Below are 21,735 nucleotides of genomic sequence, written 5' to 3' on the forward strand. Positions count from 1 at the left end.
GGACAGGATAGGGTTAGGGTCATGGACAGGGTAGGGTTAGGGTCATGGACAGGGTAGGGTTAGGGTTAGGGTCATGGACAGGGTAGGGTTGGGGTCATGGACAGGGTAGGGTTAGGGTCTTGGACAGGGTAGGGTTAGGGTCATGGACAGGGTAGGGTTAGGGTCATGGACAGGGTAGGGTTAGGGTCATGGACAGGGTAGGGTTAGGGTCATGGACAGGGTAGAGTTAGGGTCATGGACAGGGTAGGGTTAGGGTCATGGACAGGGTAGGGTTAGGGTCATGGACAGGGTAGGGTCATGGACAGGGTAGGGTTAGGGTCATGGACGGGGTAGGGTTAGGGTCATGGACAGGGTAGGGTTAGGGTCATGGACAGGGTAGGGTTAGGGTCATGGACGGGGTAGGGTTAGGGTCATGGACAGGGTAGGGTTAGGGTCATGGACAGGGTAGGGTTAGGGTCATGGACAGGGTAGGGTTAGGGTTAGGGTCTTGGACAGGGTAGGGTTAGGGTCATGGACAGGGTAGGGTTAGGGTCATGGACAGGGTAGGGTTAGGGTCATGGACAGGGTAGGGTTAGGGTCATGGACAGGGTAGGGTTAGGGTCATGGACAGGGTAGGGTTAGGGTCATGGACGGGGTAGGGTTAGGGTCATGGACAGGGTAGGGTTAGGGTCATGGACAGGGTAGGGTTAGGGTTAGGGTCATGGACAGGGTAGGGTTGGGGTCATGGACAGGGTAGGGTTAGGGTCTTGGACAGGGTAGGGTTAGGGTCATGGACAGGGTAGGGATAGGGTCATGGACAGGGTAGGGTTAGGGTCATGGACAGGGTAGGGTTAGGGTCATGGACAGGGTAGGGTCATGGACAGGGTAGGGTTAGGGTCTTGGACAGGGTAGGGTTAGGGTCATGGACAGGGTAGGGTTAATGTGGGTCATGGACAGGGTAAGGTTAGGGTCATGGACAGGGTAGGGTTAGGGTCATGGACAGGGTAGGGTTAGGGTCATGGACAGGGTAGGGTTAGGGTCATGGACAGGGTAGGGTTAGGGTCATGGACAGGGTAGGGTTAGGGTCATGGACAGGGTAGGGTTATGGTCATGGACAGGGTAGGGTTAGGGTCATGGACAGGGAAGGGTCATGGACAGGGTAGGGTTAGGGTCATGGACAGGGTAGGGTCATGGACAGGGTAGGGTTAGGGTCATGGACAGGGTAGGGTCATGGACAGGGTAGAGTTAGGGTCATGGACAGGGTAGGGTCATGGACAGGGTAGGGTTAGGGTCTTGGACAGGGTAGGGTTAGGGTCATGGACAGGGTAGGGTTAGGGTCATGGACAGGGTAGGGTTAGGGTTAGGGTCATGGACAGGGTAAGGTTAGGGTCATGGACAGGGTAGGGTTAGGGTCATGGACAGGGTAGGGTCATGGACAGGGTAGGGTTAGGGTCTTGGACAGGGTAGGGTTAGGGTCATGGACAGGGTAGGGTTAGGGTCATGGACAGGGTAGGGTTAGGGTCATGGACAGGGTAGGGTTAGGGTCATGGACATTGTAGGGTTAGGGTCATGGACAGGGTAGGGTTAGGGTCATGGACAGGGTAGGGTTAGGGTCATGGACAGGGTAGGGTTAGGGTCATGGACAGGGTAGGGTTAGGGTCATGGACAGGGTAGGGTTAGGGTCATGGACAGGGTAGGGTTAGGGTCATGGACAGGGTAAGGTTAGGGTCATGGACAGGGTAAGGTTAGGGTGGGTCTTGGACAGGGTAGGGTTAGGGTCATGGACAGGGTAGGGTTAATGTGGGTCATGGACAGGGTAGGGTTAGGGTCATGGACAGGGTAGGGTTAGGGTCATGGACAGGGTAGGGTTAGGGTCATGGACAGGGTAGAGTTAGGGTCATGGACAGGGTAGGGTTAGGGTCATGGACAGGGTAGGGTTAGGGTCATGGACAGGGTAGGGTCATGGACAGGGTAGGGTTAGGGTCATGGACGGGGTAGGGTTAGGGTCATGGACAGGGTAGGGTTAGGGTCATGGACAGGGTAGGGTTAGGGTCATGGACGGGGTAGGGTTAGGGTCATGGACAGGGTAGGGTTAGGGTCATGGACAGGGTAGGGTTACGGTCATGGACAAGGTAGGGTTAGGGTTAGGGTCTTGGACAGGGTAGGGTTAGGGTCATGGACAGGGTAGGGTTAGGGTCATGGACAGGGTAGGGTTAGGGTCATGGACAGGGTAGGGTTAGGGTCATGGACAGGGTAGGGTTAGGGTCATGGACAGGGTAGGGTTAGGGTCATGGACGGGGTAGGGTTAGGGTCATGGACAGGGTAGGGTTAGGGTCATGGACAGGGTAGGGTTAGGGTTAGGGTCATGGACAGGGTAGGGTTGGGGTCATGGACAGGGTAGGGTTAGGGTCTTGGACAGGGTAGGGTTAGGGTCATGGACAGGGTAGGGTTAGGGTCATGGACAGGGTAGGGTTAGGGTCATGGACAGGGTAGGGTTAGGGTCATGGACAGGGTAGGGTCATGGACAGGGTAGGGTTAGGGTCTTGGACAGGGTAGGGTTAGGGTCATGGACAGGGTAGGGTTAATGTGGGTCATGGACAGGGTAAGGTTAGGGTCATGGACAGGGTAGGGTTAGGGTCATGGACAGGGTAGGGTTAGGGTCATGGACAGGGTAGGGTTAGGGTCATGGACAGGGTAGGGTTAGGGTCATGGACAGGGTAGGGTTAGGGTCATGGACAGGGTAGGGTTATGGTCATGGACAGGGTAGGGTTAGGGTCATGGACAGGGTAGGGTCATGGACAGGGTAGGGTTAGGGTCATGGACAGGGTAGGGTCATGGACAGGGTAGGGTTAGGGTCATGGACAGGGTAGGGTCATGGACAGGGTAGAGTTAGGGTCATGGACAGGGTAGGGTCATGGACAGGGTAGGGTTAGGGTCTTGGACAGGGTAGGGTTAGGGTCATGGACAGGGTAGGGTTAGGGTCATGGACAGGGTAGGGTTAGGGTTAGGGTCATGGACAGGGTAAGGTTAGGGTCATGGACAGGGTAGGGTTAGGGTCATGGACAGGGTAGGGTCATGGACAGGGTAGGGTTAGGGTCTTGGACAGGGTAGGGTTAGGGTCATGGACAGGGTAGGGTTAGGGTCATGGACAGGGTAGGGTTAGGGTCATGGACAGGGTAGGGTTAGGGTCATGGACATTGTAGGGTTAGGGTCATGGACAGGGTAGGGTTAGGGTCATGGACAGGGTAGGGTTAGGGTCATGGACAGGGTAGGGTTAGGGTCATGGACAGGGTAGGGTTAGGGTCATGGACAGTGTAGGGTTAGGGTCATGGACAGGGTAGGGTTAGGGTCTTGGACAGGGTAAGGTTAGGGTCATGGACAGGGTAAGGTTAGGGTGGGTCTTGGACAGGGTAGGGTTAGGGTCATGGACAGGGTAGGGTTAATGTGGGTCATGGACAGGGTAAGGTTAGGGTCATGGACAGGGTAAGGTTAGGGTCATGGACAGGGTAGGGTTAGGGTCATGGACAGGGTAGGGTTAGGGTCATGGACAGGGTAGGGTTAGGGTCATGGACAGGGTAGGGTTAGGGTCATGGACAGGGTAGGGTTAGGGTCATGGACAGGGTAGGGTTAGGGTCATGGACAGGGTAGGGTCATGGACAGGGTAGGGTTAGGGTCATGGACAGGGTAGGGTTAGGGTCATGGACAGGGTAGGGTCATGGACAGGGTAGGGTTAGGGTCATGGACAGGGTAGGGTTAGGGTCATGGACAGGGTAGGGTTAGGGTCATGGACAGGGTAGGGTTGGGGTCATGGACAGGGTAGGGTTAGGGTCATGGACAGGGTAGGGTTAGGGTCATGGACAGGGTAGGGTTAGGGTCATGGACAGGGTAGGGTTAGGGTCATGGACAGGGTAGGGTTAGGGTCATGGACAGGGTAGGGTTAGGGTCATGGACAGGGTAGGGTTAAGGTGGGTCATGGACAGGGTAAGGTTTGGGTCATGGACAGGTTAGGGTTCGGGTCATGGACAGGGTAGGGTTTGGGTCATGGACAGGGTAGGGTTAAGGTGGGTCATGGACAGGGTAGGGTTAGGGTAGGGTTAGGGTCATGAACAGGGTAGGGTTAGGGTCATTGACAAGGTAGGGTTAGGGTCATGGACAGGGTAAGGTTAGGGTCATGGACAGGGTAAGGTTAGGGTCATGGGCAGGGTAGGGTCATGGACAGGGTAGGGTTAGGGTCATGGACAGGGTAGGGTTAGGGTCATGGACAGGGTAGGGTTAGGGTCATGGACAGGGTAGGGTTAGGGTCATGGACAGGGTAGGGTTAGGGTCATGGACAGGGTAGGGTTAGGGTCATGGACAGGGTAGGGTTAGGGTCATGGACAGGGTAGGGTTAGGGTCATGGACAGGGTAGGGTTGGGGTCATGGACAGGGTAGGGTTAGGGTCATGGACAGGGTAGGGTTAGGGTCATGGACAGGGTAGGGTTAGGGTCATGGACAGGGTAGGGTTAGGGTCATGGACAGGGTAGGGTTAGGGTCATGGACAGGGTAGGGTTAGGGTGGGTCATGGACAGGGTAAGGTTAGGGTCATGGACAGGGTAAGGTTAGGGTGGGTCTTGGACAGGGTAGGGTTAGGGTCATGGACAGGGTAGGGTTAATGTGGGTCATGGACAGGGTAAGGTAAGGGTCATGGACAGGGTAGGGTTAGGGTCATGGACAGGGTAGGGTTAGGGTCATGGACAGGGTAGGGTTAGGGTCATGGACAGGGTAGGGTTAGGGTCATGGACAGGGTAAGGTTAGGGTGGGTCTTGGACAGGGTAGGGTTAGGGTCATGGACAGGGTAGGGTTAATGTGGGTCATGGACAGGGTAAGGTTAGGGTCATGGACAGGGTAGGGTTAGGGTCATGGACAGGGTAGGGTTAGGGTCATGGACAGGGTAGGGTTAGGGTCATGGACAGGGTAGGGTTAGGGTCATGGACAGGGTAGGGTTAGGGTCATGGACAGGGTAGGGTCATGGACAGGGTAGGGTTAGGGTCTTGGACAGGGTAGGGTTAGGGTCATGGACAGGGTAGGGTTAATGTGGGTCATGGACAGGGTAAGGTTAGGGTCATGGACAGGGTAGGGTTAGGGTCATGGACAGGGTAGGGTTAGGGTCATGGACAGGGTAGGGTTAGGGTCATGGACAGGGTAGGGTTAGGGTCATGGACAGGGTAGGGTTAGGGTCATGGACAGGGTAGGGTCATGGACAGGGTAGGGTTAGGGTCATGGACAGGGTAGGGTCATGGACAGGGTAGGGTTAGGGTCATGGACAGGGTAGGGTCATGGACAGGGTAGAGTTAAGGTCATGGACAGGGTAGGGTCATGGACAGGGTAGGGTTAGGGTCTTGGACAGGGTAGGGTTAGGGTCATGGACAGGGTAGGGTTAGGGTCATGGACAGGGTAGGGTTAGGGTTAGGGTCATGGACAGGGTAGGGTTAGGTTCATGGACAGGGTAGGGTTAGGGTCATGGACAGGGTAGGGTCATGGACAGGGTAGGGTCATGGACAGGGTAGGGTCATGGACAGGGTAGGGTCATGGACAGGGTAGGGTTGGGGTCATGGACAGGGTAGGGTTAGGGTCTTGGACAGGGTAGGGTTAGGGTCATGGACAGGGTAGGGTTAGGGTCATGGACAGGGTAGGGTTAGGGTCATGGACAGGGTAGGGTTAGGGTCATGGACATTGTAGGGTTAGGGTCATGGACAGGGTAGGGTTAGGGTCATGGACAGGGTAGGGTTAGGGTCATGGACAGGGTAGGGTTAGGGTGGGTCATGGACAGGGTAAGGTTAGGGTCATGGACAGGGTAAGGTTAGGGTGGGTCTTGGACAGGGTAGGGTTAGGGTCATGGACAGGGTAGGGTTAATGTGGGTCATGGACAGGGTAAGGTTAGGGTCATGGACAGGGTAAGGTTAGGGTCATGGACAGGGTAGGGTTAGGGTCATGGACAGGGTAGGGTTAGGGTCATGGACAGGGTAGGGTTAGGGTCATGGACAGGGTAGGGTTAGGGTCATGGACAGGGTAGGGTTAGGGTCATGGACAGGGTAGGGTTAGGGTCATGGACAGGGTAGGGCTTGGGTCATGGACAGGGTAGGGTTCGGGTCATGGACAGGGTAGGGTCATGGACAGGGTAGGGTTAGGGTCATGGACAGGGTAGGGTTAGGGTCATGGACAGGGTAGGGTTAGGGTCATGGACAGGGTAGGGTTGGGGTCATGGACAGGGTAGGGTTAGGGTCATGGACAGGGTAGGGTTAGGGTCATGGACAGGGTAGGGTTAGGGTCATGGACAGGGTAGGGTTAGGGTCATGGACAGGGTAGGGTTAGGGTCATGGACAGGGTAGGGTTAGGGTCATGGACAGGGTAGGGTTAGGGTCATGGACAGGGTAGGGTTGGGTTGGGGTCATGGTCAGGGTAGGGTTAGGGTCATGGACAGGGTAGGGTTATGGTCATGGACAGGGTAGGGTTAAGGTGGGTCATGGACAGGGTAGGGTTAGGGTCATGGACAGGGTAGGGTTGGGGTCATGGACAGGGTAGGGTTAGGGTCATGGACAGGGTAGGGTTGGGGTCATGGACAGGGTAGGGTTAGGGTCATGGACAGGGTAGGGTTGGGGGCATGGACAGGGTAGGGTTAAGGTGGGTCATGGACAGGATGGGCTGAGATACCGGTACTACAAAACAATTGCTGAAATACGATTGGCAGATGTTTATAGAAAATATATATATATATATTTCCAAATAGGGGTGCTTTTTCAACTCAAAAAGAAACTTTACCCTTAGCCTAACCTAATAGTGCATGTGATTATGGCTAATCAATGACACACGCCTGTAATATATGCGCACGATTTTTATGGTCCACTTGATTCGAGTACAGACGGGATATCTGTTTCAACTGTTTAGTCATGATTGGGTGTACCCCTAACTAAACAATAGTCTGTTTACCTTTAGTCATGATTTGGTCTACCCAGTCGATACCATGTCGATACGATACTCAATTGCCCTGTCGATACCATTAATTATTTCCCTGTCGATACGATACTCTATTGCACTGTCGATACGATACTCTATTGCCCTTAAGATACGATACTGTTTCCCTGTCGATATTATAAAATATTGCCCTGTAGATACGATACTCTATTACCAAGTCGATACCACACACCATTAATTATCGATACCGTATATTATTGCTATATCGATACCACATACTATTGCCTTAACGATTCCTTATTCTAGTGCCGTATCAATACCATACCCTATTGCCGTATCGATACCATAAACTATTGCCGTATCGATACCATTCACTGTTGTCTTGTCGATGAACGAGTCTTGACAACCGCGAATGCTATCATACAGTCATACCCACTAATTCATAACCATAATCACGGCTAAAACTTTTTCTAGTTCTAAACCAACGAGTAACAATAATATTGAAGATGAAAAGCTTGAAAATGAGTCAATTTATTACTAGCATCGATACCCTAAAGATGATAATCGTTGGAACTCCTGCAATACCAAGAATAAAAAGTATTTTCAAAAAGTATTTTTAAAAAGTAAAGAATCTTCTTTAGACCTCATTGGGCAGATGAAGTAGAGTTCATGTTTCTTGATGTCGCCATATGAAGGGAAGGTGCACTTTGCCCAGCCGCCTCTACTTAGCCCTTTCTGAGTTAGGTACCCATTATTCATATGTCTTGGTCCCTTAAACAGGTGAACTCTACTTCCTCTGCCCCGTGTGCCTAGAGCAAGAACGGGAAAAGAGGTGATGATAGAGTAATCGAAGCGAATGAAGTTTGACGAGATGGGTTCTATCATTTTTGTGGGCTTGGAATAAATAAAACTTTTTTTTTAAATTATTATTTTGCCATCAATGCAGCCGTAATTCTTTTGATTTTTAATTAAGCCTAAAAAAATTAAGAAATTTAATAGTTTTAGAATCAATGCTATAAAAGGTGCAAATGTAGAAAACGTGAGTGGGAAGGGGAGTTAACTTTAAGAACAAGTTTCAGTAAACCAAAAAAACATTGTAACTAATATAAATACTTCCAAGGTCAATATTTTTTTTTCTTTCAAGCATCCTTTCTGCTATCGCTACTATTACTCATATAAAAGTAATACTTTAATGCGCATGTGCGATATTTCCCTATAATGTATGCTATCCTATCAAACCGCAGGATGACTTTGTTTATGTTTCCATTACCACGTGAAAAACTAAACAGTCTTTGCTTTTTAACAATTTCGTTTAGGTAGTGTAAATACTACTAAAATACGTCCGATCTTTATTTAAGTCCGACAAAAATATAATTTAAAAAAAAAATTGTATCACCACGTTTATTTTAATAAGATCACACCCAATTTTAAAAATGATGGAATCATTCAAGATTGCTCTCCTATACTCACACAATTCATCAGCTTACAACTTGTTGTAAACAAAGACTCCTAGATCAATGTGGTTTACGGGAGGTTAGGCCCTAATCATCGCACAAACCAGCCACAGCTAAATAGATTGGACAACACAGCATTAAGTGTTTTTTTCTCCGGTGGGGGAAGGGGCACTATAGGGGGGTGCGAAATTTTCCGGGGGAGGGGGCAAAAGCTGGTAAAAGTATATATTTTCTATATAAATACCATTTCGTTCGTGGGAGGCGTTAGACTTTTATCGGAGGGAGGGGGGTGAAATTTTCCGGGAGAGGGGGAGGGGGCGGACACTGGGGAGGGGGAGGGGGAATAGATCAAAGAGGCCTAAAGAAACTCTTCACAACACTCACAAGCTGTTATCCCGTGTGCAGAATGTCAACTCATCTTTAACTAAATCACTGCTCGAAATCTGCAGGCAAAAAAAAAATGGAACTTGAAAAGAAAGAAATCTCACAGATCGAACTACTAGCGCCATTGTGTTTCCGATAGGGCAGGATTTGTTTACTGTGTGTATCGCATTAAAAAACAGGCGCGCTGTCTCCATTAGCGTGGCAAATAATTTGTTGCGCCATTTTCAACTGGTCAATACACCATAAAAGTGTGTTTTGATAATAAAATGGAAGGTTTTAAAACAAACGACATGTATGTTGACGGTTCGAGGTATTTTTTAATGGTCAAAACAACAAAGACATACTGAACATATATTTTAAGTGTAGGAAATAAAAGAATCATTAGATGGATTTTCAATTCTTTAAATTAGATTTCACAAATGTAAGAACGCCAAAATGCCGCATTCGGTTTTTTTTTTTTTTTTTTTTTTTTTTTTTTTTTTTTTGCGCAGGTGGGCATTTTACTATCCCTATCCGAATATCCTAACCACATCCACATCCCGATTCCCGATCTAAAGCCGGGGATCCGAACTCGGACTTTCATGTTAGCAGTCGAGCGCTCTACCACCCATCCACGCTGTTAATCTTCTCACATGCTGGATGGTAAAACTCGTTTCCTTATTGTTCCTGATAGTAGAATAGGGTTAATGATTACATCTCGTTTAGTGTATCATCTTTTCCCGTACGTGCCCAAGACACATAGGGCAGATGAAGTAGAGTACACCTACAGTGTGCTCAGCACTACGCCTAGCCGCATTAGCTAAGTGAGTCATGTACCCATCAGAGCTGGGTGGACTCTTGGACGTCTTACAAGCCCAAGCCCAGGATCTGAACTCAAGACATTCGGCAGCCTTGCGCTCTACAGCTAGGCCACGCCGTCCCATTCAAGTATAGGCCTACTGTCTATCCCCCGGGGTCGTCGCCATCACTCAACACCCCTACCCCGCGAGCCATCAATAAGTCAACACCATTTCGTCCAGTCTCTAGCTACAGCCTCTGTCCTCTGTTGAAATATGAGCAGGGTTTCTTTCAGATTTTCTGGGGGGGGGGGGGGGGGGGGGAACGTGGGGACACTGGTAAAAGTAAATTCTATTTCGTTCGACTGGGAGGGGCTGTAGATGTTCATGGGGGAGGGGGGATTCATTTGCTCCTCCCAGAGGCGTAGCGATGGGAGGGGGTGGGGGCAGGGGGGGGGGGGCATATGTCCCCGGGCGCCGACCTTAGGGGGCGCAAAAATGGGTTGTAAAAAAAATTAAAATGTCAATTAAGCTGCATTTTTGAAGTTTGAGGGGGGGATGCAAGTCGAAAGTTTGAGGGGGGGGGGGGTGTAAATCGAAAAGTTGAGGGTGGGGGGTGCACATTGAAAATTTGCTCCCGAGGGGGCGCCAAATTGAAAGTTTGTACCCGGGCGCCGGGAAGGGTCGCTACGCCTCTGGCCCCTCCCCGCGAAGAGATGCCTGGGAAAAACTCTGAAAATGAGACCTTTTTCCTCCACCTCTTTCTCTATTATTTTATCCGTGTTTCTATTAAGCTCCGTCGTTTTCTCTTGCCCTATGGTGTCTATCGAGCACCAATCTAAACCAACACATGTGCACTCATTATGGGCGCTCTTGTGTAGGGTTCACTAATTGTTTTTATAAAGAAAATTTGTTTTTTTTTTCTTTTATCAAAACAGCAATCGATCATAAGCAGCGATACCGTCAAAAAAACAAAACTCGATACGATACGAATTGCCTCTGCCAACTTGAACCAGTCATTCAATCGACTAATTGTAAACAAGTATTTATAACTGCAGGCTCAAGAGTACTCGAGTACAAAATAACCCGAAGCGATTACAATTTCTTTTCCAGAGCGGGTTTCCTCGAAATTTATTACTTTTATGGCCAGTGGGTCCATATATTAGTCTATATATAGTATAGGTAACTACTTAAATCATTACTTTTATGGCCAGTGGGTCCATATTTTAATCTATTTATAGAATACGTAACTATTTAAATAGTATGGTACAAGCTGTTTTGATAAAGTACAAGCCTATCTTTTTTTTTGCACTGTTATTGGGATAATTAGATGCAATCAGTGCTCACCCCATCCTGGAATTAACTGTAACAGTGGCATCACGTCAGTCGTCGTACCCCCCCCCCCCCCCCCCATTATAGCTGACAAATCGAAACCCACTTTTTCTACGAGTAATTTTCTAATAATTTTCTAAATTGTTTGCGAACTCGGCGCGAGTGTTACTATATTTAAGTGTGACGTGAGCAGTTTATTCTATACTGGATATGAAAGTAAAATGTGTTCAGATGAAATGATTGGGGGGAGTGGAGGGAGGAACTGAACTAAAATAGTATGTGTTTACTTTTCAAAAGAAAATCTTTTTTTTTAAACGTGTGAAGCCTTTATGCCCCCCCCCCCCCCCTCCCCTCATAGAAAGTGTCACGCTAGATTAACTCGTACCACCCCCCGCCCCACACCTCACACAGGTGTGTTCCGCTTCACTGCACGCAACATGCACCCACCTTGTTCTCGCCTGCACACACACTCGCCTCACACAGATGTGTGTGGTGGAGTAGAGTTTGCCTCACGGGTTAAAGTAGCAATCTACCCAGCCAACACCACTGCGTGCTACCTTACCTACAAACACTAAGGCTACACTAGCTACAGCGGACGATACAGATGTCAGCGCTATTCTCCAAACAGGGCTACAATTACAGGTGATGACATGGCTACCCCCACCTGCGGGTGTCTGGTCTATCTAACCTACCTGCAGATGATAAGCATACCCCCCTCCCCCCACAATCAGATGACAAGTACATCCCCATCTGCAGATGTCGTCTAACTAACCTAATATTAAGGTAACAAGGTATAACCCCACCTACAAATGACAATGATATCCCCACCAGCAGATGACCATGCTACCCCACCACCAGATGACCTTGCTACCCCACTACCAGATGACCTTGCTACCCCACCACCAGATGACCTTGCTACCCCCACCACCAGATGACCTAGCTACCCCACCACCAGATGACCATGCTACCCCACCAGCAGATGACCTAGCTACCCCACAACCAGATGACCTAGCTACCCCACTACCAGATGACCTTGCTACCCTACCAGCAGATGACCTTGCTACCCTACCAACAGATGACCTTGCTACCCCACCACCAGATGACCTTGCTACCCCCACCAGCAGATGACCATGCTACCCTACCAGGAGATGACCATGCTACCCCACCAGCAGATGACCATGCTACCCCCACCAGCAGATGACCTTGCTACCCCCCCCCAGCAGATGACCTTGCTACCCCACCACCAGATGACCTTGCTACCCCACCAGCAGATGACCATGCTACCCCCACCACCAGATGACCTTGCTACCCCCCCCCCCCAGCAGATGACCTTGCTACCCCCACCACCAGATGACCTTGCTACCCCACCAGCAGATGACCTTGCTACCCCACCAGCAGATGACCTTGCTACCCTACCAGCAGATGACCATGACAAACCCTCAGCTAGGGCTACTCTATCTGCAGACGTCAAGCTACACTACAATACATGTAGTGTCCGTCGCATTGGTCATAGGTATTCTGACTTGTGGAGAGTCAACTTGAGTTAAACCATCCCCTACTGACAAGTTGTGCCGGTCCCATAGACAACAGATATTCTGACTTGTGAAGGCTGGGTTGACTTAAAACACTACGTACAAACACAAGGTCAACACTAACATTAGCAGACGACAGGGCTATCCCTAGACAAGATGGCAAACCTGCCCGTAGACAATTGGTTATTAACCTGGGTTAGATCGAACCCCAGGGGTTCGACAGCGGCCAAGACACACACCTTACTAAAAAAATGTTTCCTATTAGTATTAATAAGAAGGGTTCGGTGAATGCGCAAATGAAGCTATTTTGGTTCTGTACATCCAAAACGTTAAGAACCACTGCTGTAGACAAAGCTGGCTGCTTTACAGATTGACATCATGTCTTTTGGCTCGTGCCAATACACCTAAACGCCCATTCATGGTCTGATGCGTACCACTTAAATGCTAGAGTAATAAAATAATAAAAATCTTTACTGCGAAAGGCTCATTCTAATGTGATACGCCAGGCGCTTGATTGGAACCCCTTGGAAAAGCAAAAGAGAGGGCGCTAAAGACAGGCCTGAAGATGGAGTCTTATGGAAGTACTGAAGACAGAAGGAGACGGCAAAATCAACATCTGGTGACTGGACAAAATGGAAGGTTATAGTTGAGGCTCTATACTACACAAGGTGTAAAGTGGAGTAAGTCAAGTGTTAAAACAAAAGCTTCAGGTGGATGAGTAAAACACGTTTTACATCTTTCTCACACTTACACACACGCAACCCCCACACACGATTAGAACAAGACAGACAATGAAACCTCAACATACCTGAACACTCTTCAATTAGCTCTCCTCCATTGTAAGGTTATCTTCGACACGGTAACCGCCTTTACTTTCACATACCCAAGTCTTTATTGACTGACACGTCCTCTATTCTATAGGGGTTGGTTCATTACCATAGTAGGTAGTGGGGGGGGGGTGTGAGGTGGGGGAAGGGAAGGTGTGTGAGTGAAGGGTGGGTAAATGCGCTTGGGGTTAGTTTCTGAATCTGACCAGACGTTTAGAGTACTGGAGCAGACATAATTTATGCAAATGAGGTAGAGTCGAGACCGTTAATAACCGGATGTCAATGAGAACGGAGTTGTGTGTAATGTCTATAGGTCAGGTGTATATACAGGTGTTTGTGTGTTTATAGGGCAGGTGTATATACAGGTGTTTGTGTGTTTATAGGGCAGGTGTATATACAGGTGTTTGTGTGTTTATAGGGCAGGTGTATATACAGGTGTTTGTGTGTTTATAGGGCATGTACATATACAGGTGTTTGTGTGTTTATAGGGCATGTACATATACAGGTGTTTGTGTGTTTATAGGGCAGGTGTATATACAGGTGTTTGTGTGTTTATAGGGCATGTACATATACAGGTGTTTGTGTGTTTATAGGGCATGTACATATACAGGTGTTTGTGTGTTTATAGGGCATGTGCATATACAGGTGTTTGTGTGTTTATAGGGCAGGTATATACAGGTGTATGTGTGTCTACATGACAGGTGTATGTGTGTCTACAGGGCAGTTGTAAGTTTGTCTACAGGATAAGTGTGTGTGTATATAGGACAAGTGTGTGTATCTATGTCACGTGTAAGTGTTTATAACGTGCATGTTTCTACAGGACACTTGTGTGTGTGTGTGTGGTGTGTGTGTGTGTGTGTGTGCCTACATGGCATGTGTATGTTTACAAAATCTCTGATTGGCTGTCATTGCTTCTTAATTAACTCCATATATAACGTTACTTAATTATGATAATCTAATAATGTATCATTACATAATTTAACAAATTACCCCCCATCTCCACTCCCACCACCACACGAAATCGTCAACGCTCTGCACCCCGTGATATTGGCTAGGGTCTCTTTTAAGGAGCCCCCCCCCCCCCCACGCCTCTCATCCCACACCTCTCCCCATCTCTAGGTCTATCACACGAGACCCATCATAACACACGTGACAACCTTACCCCTCTTCAACACATCAAACCCCCCCACCCCCCACACACACACACACCTCTCCCCATATGTAGCAACAACACTAGGTCTATCACACGAGACCCATCATAACACGTGACAACCTTACCCCTCTTCAACACATCAAACCCCCCCCCCATTACACATCCACCTCGTGTGTTGACTCAGATCCTTCTCTAAGATAACAAGTAGCTGGGTGCTCTTCAAGCTTGCTGATTAGATTTGTCTTAAAGGAAGCAAAGCCTCAAGAAAGGAAATGAGAAAAAAAAATGAGGTGTGGGTTAACATGATAAAAGTAAGCACTCAAAAAAGTAAGGACTCAAAAAAGTAAGCACTTCAAAAGTAAGCACTCAAAAAAGTAAGCACTCAAAAAAGTACAAATACACATCAAACCAACACACATACACAACAAACAAACACACGCAATAAATCAACACACATGCGCCAAACCAACACACAAACAAACAACAAACCAAAGCATAAAATAAACCAACACACCAAATAAACCAACACACACAATAAACCAACACACACACACACAATGATACAACACACACACAACGAACCAACACACGCAATAAACCAACACACAACAAACCAACATACAATAAACCATCACAGAACGAACAACACACACAAGGAACCAACACATAACGAACCAAAACACACATATACACAGACCAACACACAATAAACCAACACACACACACACAACAAACCAACTCACACATACATAACGAACCAAAACTTACACAATTAACCAACACACGCACACAACGAACCAACACACACATAATGAACCAACACACACATAATGAACCAACACACACACACATACAACAAACCACCACACATACACAACGAACCAACACGTGAGGTGTGTGTTTACAACCACGAACATCCCTTCCCGCTGAAGGTCAATTAATCAAATGACTCGAAGGTCAATTAATCAAATGACCCGAATGGCTCACGTGCTGAAGCATTTGGAAATAATTAATGTCGGGTCCCGATTGGTTGAATCACGAATGTAAATAAAATATGTGTTTTGAACTTGGGGTCATGACCTTTTGAAATCATGAACACTAGTCTAGTCCTTGTGTACAGTGCGGGTGTGGGGGAGGGCAAGCAAGATGGCGGGGTTTGTTTACAATGTTTTTTCTTGTGATTAGGGGATTATACGAAAGATCTGTAAAAAAGCCAATTTAAGTGTGTTATTGTGTAAAGTCTGTATAGGGTTTTACACGTTAAGGCTGTGGTGTGTTGAAAGATTAGGATGAGGGATGGGGGGGGGGGGGGGGAGATAAGGTAGCAGAGTTGTGGGATAGTGGGATGGGAAGATAGCTGAGATGTGGGATTGTGGGATGTGATGGTAACTGAGATGTGGGATTGTGGGATGTGATGGTAACTGAGATGTGGGATTGTGGGATGTGATGGTAACAGATGTGGGATGTGATGGTAACTGAGATGTGGGATATGGTGATGGTAGCTGAGATGTGGGATTGTGGGATGTGATGGTAACTGAGATGTGGGATTGTGGGATGTGATGGTAACTGAGATGTGGAATGTGATGGTAACTGAGATGTGGGATATGGTGATGGTAACTGAGATGTGGGATTGTGGGATGTGATGGTAACTGAGATGTGGGATGTGATGGTAACTGAGATGTGGGATATGGTGATGGTAGCTGAGATGTGGGATTGTGGGATGTGATGGTAACTGAGATGTGGGATTGTGGGATGTGGTGGTAGCTGAGATGTGGGATTGTGGGATGTGGTGGTAACTGAGATGTGGGATGTGATGGTAACTGAGATGTGGGATATGGTGATGGTAGATGAGATGTGGGATTGTGGGATGTTATGGTAACTGAGATGTGGGATATGGTGATGGTAGCTGAGATGTGGGATTGTGGGATGTGATGGTAAAGATGTGGATTTGGGGGTGACAATGTTCATGTCCCTGTAGCTGACTTCCCCCCCCCCCCTCCATCTCCCTTCAAAACACACTCACTACACAAAAAGCAAACAGAATTGTTTGATTTGTTTACACGTCAAACACAACTGGCTCAGCTACTGACAGAAACAGCTGTTGACTCGGCAGTACAAAAAAAAAATAACCTGTAGCATCAATGTAGGAAATGGCCTGACCTTGCTGCTGACCAATCAAAATAAATTAACAGTCCCACTACTGACCTATGAGTATAAAAAAAATGACCAGTCCCCCTCTAACGACCTATCATTATAAAAAGAGTGACCAATCCTGCTCTTGACCATTAATTATAAGAAATGGCTCCTATCCCATCATTACAAGAACTGACCTACTAGTGACCGATGCCAGTCATAATAAATGACCAGTCCTGCTGACCAATCAAAATAAATGCCACCTTTACAACTGACCAATCAAACGAAAATACCAGTCCTGCTACTAACCCACCTACCGAGTATTACAGGGCATTTCCCCCCTGTCCGAATTTCCCCCCTGTCAATTACCCTCCGGACATTTCCCCCCGACATTACCCCCCAGAGTAAATACCCCCCTGTCAATTACCCCCCGCCCAGTAGGACATTACTAGGGTTAGAGTTAGGGTTAGAGTTAGGGTTAGAGTTAGGGTTAGGGCTAGGTTTAGGGCTAGGGTTAGGGCTAGGTTTAGGGCTAGGGCTAGGGTTAAGATTAGGGTTAGAGCTAGTGTTAGGGTTAGGGTTGTATCTAGCGTTGGTTTTGGTTATGTGTGAAGTTTTAGGCTAAGGTGGATGCTTAGGCTTTGGTCTTTTTCTTAAGGTTTGGATTAAAGTAGTATATAGGTATAGAATTCTAGTTAGAGTTAGGATTCTAACTTGAGGGGGGGGGGGGGTAATTCCCCCCGGAGGGGGGTAATTGACAGGGGGGGGGGGTAATTGCTCCGGGGGGGAATGTCCGGGGGGGGGGGGGTAATGTCCTGTAGCCCCTACCGAGATACATTGCCAATCCACCACCCTCCCACCTATTCACACATCCCCACATCCGAACCGAAGCTAGAGAGGACAACTTTGACGTCAACAACCATCGACGTCTTAACTTTCATCTTAAAGGATGTCACCATACAAGGGGGGGGGGGGGGGAGGGGGAGGGGCAATCCATCGCATCGCGACATACAAACAACACAACAGACAAACACAACAGACAATCATTATGCCCATCACCACGACAGACATTCATCACGACGACAATCACCACATTAATCACCACGGCATCCAGTCATCACGACACACATCCGCACCAACTTCACCTTCGAATCTCACCATCAGATTTCAATAAACGCACGCCGAACTGAGGCTGCAAGATGTTGCACACGTTTAAACCTACAGTTCGTTGGCCACAATGCACAGCCCGCTTTGTGTAAGTGATACGGCTTTCTAAGAAACACATTAGAAAAACAGCAAAGACCAACTGTACTTAAATCGACTTTTTAAATCGTCGACATGGAGGTGTGTATAGCACTGTGTACTGGTAGGTCGATGTGAATATAGTGACTGTTTTTGAATAGCATAGGGGAAGGAGGTGGTTCAATAGTGTTTAAAGTCGTGACATCATGAGTCTATGAGGTATAGGTGGGTGTCATTCGGTACACAGATGTCTATTTACTGTGGAGCTCTTTGTAGTCGGGTGTGTAACGTGATGTACCTGTGTAAATGTGGGGGTGATGTTCGTGTGTGTGTGGGTGTTTTTTGTGTGTGTTGGTGTTCCTGTGTGTGATGTTTTCGTGCATGGTTGGGTTTATGTGTAATTATGTTGTGTATTGGTGTTGTTGTGTGTTGATGTTCTTGTGTGGTGTTCGTGTGTGCGGTCGTGTTTTTATGTGGTGATGTTCTGTGATAGTGTTCTTGAGTGTGATGGTGACCTTGAGTGTGGTGGTGACCTTGCGTGTGATGGTGTTCTTGAGTGTGATGGTGTTCTTGAGTGTGATGGTGTTCTTGAGTGTGATGGTGTTCTTGTGTGGAGGTGTTCTTGTGTGGAGGTGTTCTTGTGTGGAGGTGTTCTTGTGTGGAGGTGTTCTTGTGTGGTGGTGTTCTTGTGTGGAGGTGTTCTTGTGTGGAGGTGTTCTTGTGTGTTCTGGTGTTCTTGTGTGTAGTGGTGTTCTTGTGTGGAGGTGTTCTTGTGTGGAGGTGTTCTTGTGTGGTCGTGTTCTTGTGTGTGGTATTGTTCTTGTGTGTGGAGGTGTTCTTGTGTGAGGTGATGTTCTTGTGTGTGGTGGTGTTCTTGTGTGAGGTGATGTTCTTGTGTGGAGGTGTTCTTGTGTGAGGTGATGTTCTTGTGTGTAGTGGTGTTCTTGTGTGGAGGTGTTCTTGTGTGGAGGTGTTCTTGTGTGGAGGTGTTCTTGTGTGGTCGTGTTCTTGTGTGTGGTATTGTTCTTGTGTGTGGTGCTGTTCTTGTGTGTGGTAGTGTTCTTGTGTGAGGTGATGTTCTTTTGTGGAGGTGTTCTTTTGAGTGACGATGTACTTGTGTGTGATACTCGTGTGAGTGAGAATTTTTCGTGACGCTTATTTTCGCGCATATACACCATCCCCTCTCTAATAGTGCCCATCCATCGGGAAATGAAAAAAATCTAACTGGTAAACTAAACAATCGTCTACTTCAAATTTCAGTTTTAAAAAATTATTTTAAAAAACCTCAATTTCTATTACTATGCCATTAGATCAATAACGAAATTAAATAATTAGAAAATGTAATGATACTGTACAGTAGCAGCTGCAATGATAGGTCGCCAAGTATATTTTGGTCCATGTTTTCAGAAAAACCTGGCTAATAAAGTGGCAGCTATAAATAGAACGCGGACGCCACCTAAACCTCGCCTCGGCCAATCGATTGCGGCTTCACGTAAAACAATTGTTTTGAGATTTAATTGATGCTGTGATCAAAACAAAGACACGTGATCACAACAAAGCCACGTGATAGCCACGGTAATAAAACATGGCGCTGGACCCACCCACCCTACAACCACTCATGGATATTTTCGAATGGCGCAATTTCAACCAATTTTTTTTTTATTATTTTTTTTTTAGTTTAGTGAAATTCATTTAAAATTAATTGCGCTGTTAAATTGTAAAAACTTCATTTGGTAGAACTGAGTTGTCAGCCTTACGGCTATCCGGGTGGACCAGCTAACTGGTTTGCAGTGGCGTCGCTAGGTCGGATGTCAACCGGTGCGGCATCTCATGGTGTCCACACACCCCACCCCACCCACCTGCACACTAAATGTATTTCTATATATTTGTCCATTTTTTTTTGTCTTGGTGCATCATCCTAAATGGTGCCCACCCGGCCACCGTCTTGCGACGCCTCTGCCGGTTAGTACAGAGGTTCCCAGACTTTTTCCAGTGGCGACCCTACTTACAAAAGCTAAGTAACCCGCGACACGCATACAACAAAACAAAAATGTGTATGGTTTAGTCTAAAAGTCGCCGGTCCCCAGATTGGGAACACGTGGGATAGTATTTTTGTTTCAGCTACCGAAAGGGTGGTACAACTAACCGTCCTATAAACAGAGCATCGTTCACACATAGTCACTAAAAGTTGTTTCAACTACACGTAAAAACTACGCAGATAAAAAGATGAAGTTTTTATATATTCCCATGCTCTTTTATCGTTTAAATAATAAGCTTAATATTCATATATTGTATTAACTTAAACTCTAAAGTAAATGCCCATGCGTTTTATCGTATCTCAGCGTATCTCAGTTTGTATCTTCAAAACATAATATTTTTGATAAACAACATGGCGCTTGATATTGAAAACACCATTAAAAAATTAACGCTAATGGAAAAATGACCAGATCACAAAAGGGTACTTCACAGTTCCCAGACAGGGCCGTATCGAATTTAATTTACTCGTATCGCTACCTTGACGCGTGTTATAACGGCGATACCGTAGAAAGAAAATACGTTGAATACAATAGTGTTTTGTATCGAATTTAATTTACCCGTATCGCTACCTTGACGCATGTTATAACGGCGATGCCGTAGAAAGAAAAAAACGTTGAATACAATAGTGTTTTGAATCGAATTTAATTTGAAAGTATCGCTATCTTTACCCAAATCATAACGGCGATACCGAAGAAAATAGTTGGTTACAATACTGTTTAGAATCGAACTTAATTTGCTTGTATAGCTTCATTACCCAAATCATATTTGCGATACCGAAGAAAAAAAACCTTGGATACGATACTGCTTTGCATCGAATGTAATTTGCAATTATCACTACCTTTACCCAAGTCATAACTGCGATACCGCAGAAAAAAATGTTTGATACAATACTGTTTTAATCGAATTTAATTTGCAAGTATCGCTTTATTACCCAAATCATATCTGCGATACCGCAGAAAAAAAACGTTGGATACGATACTGTTTGATTCGAATTTAATTCGCAAGTATCGCTTCATTACCCAAGCCATACCAGCGGTACCGCAGGAAAAAAAATACATCGGATACGATACTTGTTTCGCTAAGTCAGGAATCATCAAAGTGCTAGAGGAAAAAAAAAAAGCCAACGATAAGATTGTTTCAAACTCAACCACAAGATAACACGGTGCCTTTTTTTAAACAAACAAAAATCCTGTCACGTGACTCCCGCGTTACGATAAGAAACGGTTTGGACTTTGAAACGCGCGTGGTTCAATTCAAAGTTTTACCAGTTAAAGGCCTAGGTCTCTTTAAAAAAAAAATCCGATTGCGCAATGTGTACACAAAGCGTTGCCTAGCAACGTTTCATTTATTTACACACGCAAATATTGTTGCTGTCTCTAGGAGAGAAAAAAATCATTTCTCGGGGGGGGGGGAGTTGTTTTTTACAGCTAAGTTCAAAAGGAGATAAGTATCGGAAGATTTTTACACAACATACCGCAGGATAGAAGGTCACTGATATAAAGCTAGATGACACAGAAATGTGACATTCAATTTAACCCTAGGTGGAACAGAAATGTGACATCAATTTAGAAGGTCACCAAAATAAAGCTAGGTGACACAGAAATGTGACATTCAATGTAACCCTAGGTGGAACAGAAATGTGACATTCAATTTAACGCTAGGTGACACAGAAATGTGACATCAATTTAACCCTAGGTGGAACAGAAATGCGACATCACATTTAACGCTAGGTGACACAAAAATGAGACATCAATTTAACGCTAGGTGACACAAAAATGAGACATCAATTTAACGCTAGGTGACACAAAAATGAGACATCAATTTAACGCTAGGTGACACAAAAATGAGACATCACATTTAACCCTAGGTGGAACAGAAATGCGACATCAATTTAACGCTAGGTGACACAGAAATGTGACATCACATTTAACTTTA

The 21,735-nt window shown here is 46.8% G+C and overlaps 1 protein-coding gene across 1 annotated transcript in view; it reads right to left on the minus strand.

The window, feature by feature from the left end:
• Positions 1-21,735, minus strand: part of LOC131930201 (elongation of very long chain fatty acids protein 4) — a 39,805-nt gene that overhangs the window by 12,740 nt on the left and 5,330 nt on the right. The window lies entirely within an intron of this gene.

The sequence above is a fragment of the Physella acuta genome, unplaced genomic scaffold, assembly GCF_028476545.2.
Source record: "Physella acuta isolate Inbredline_101_S28 unplaced genomic scaffold, ASM2847654v3 ptg001736l, whole genome shotgun sequence".
Taxonomy (NCBI): domain Eukaryota; kingdom Metazoa; phylum Mollusca; class Gastropoda; family Physidae; genus Physella; species Physella acuta.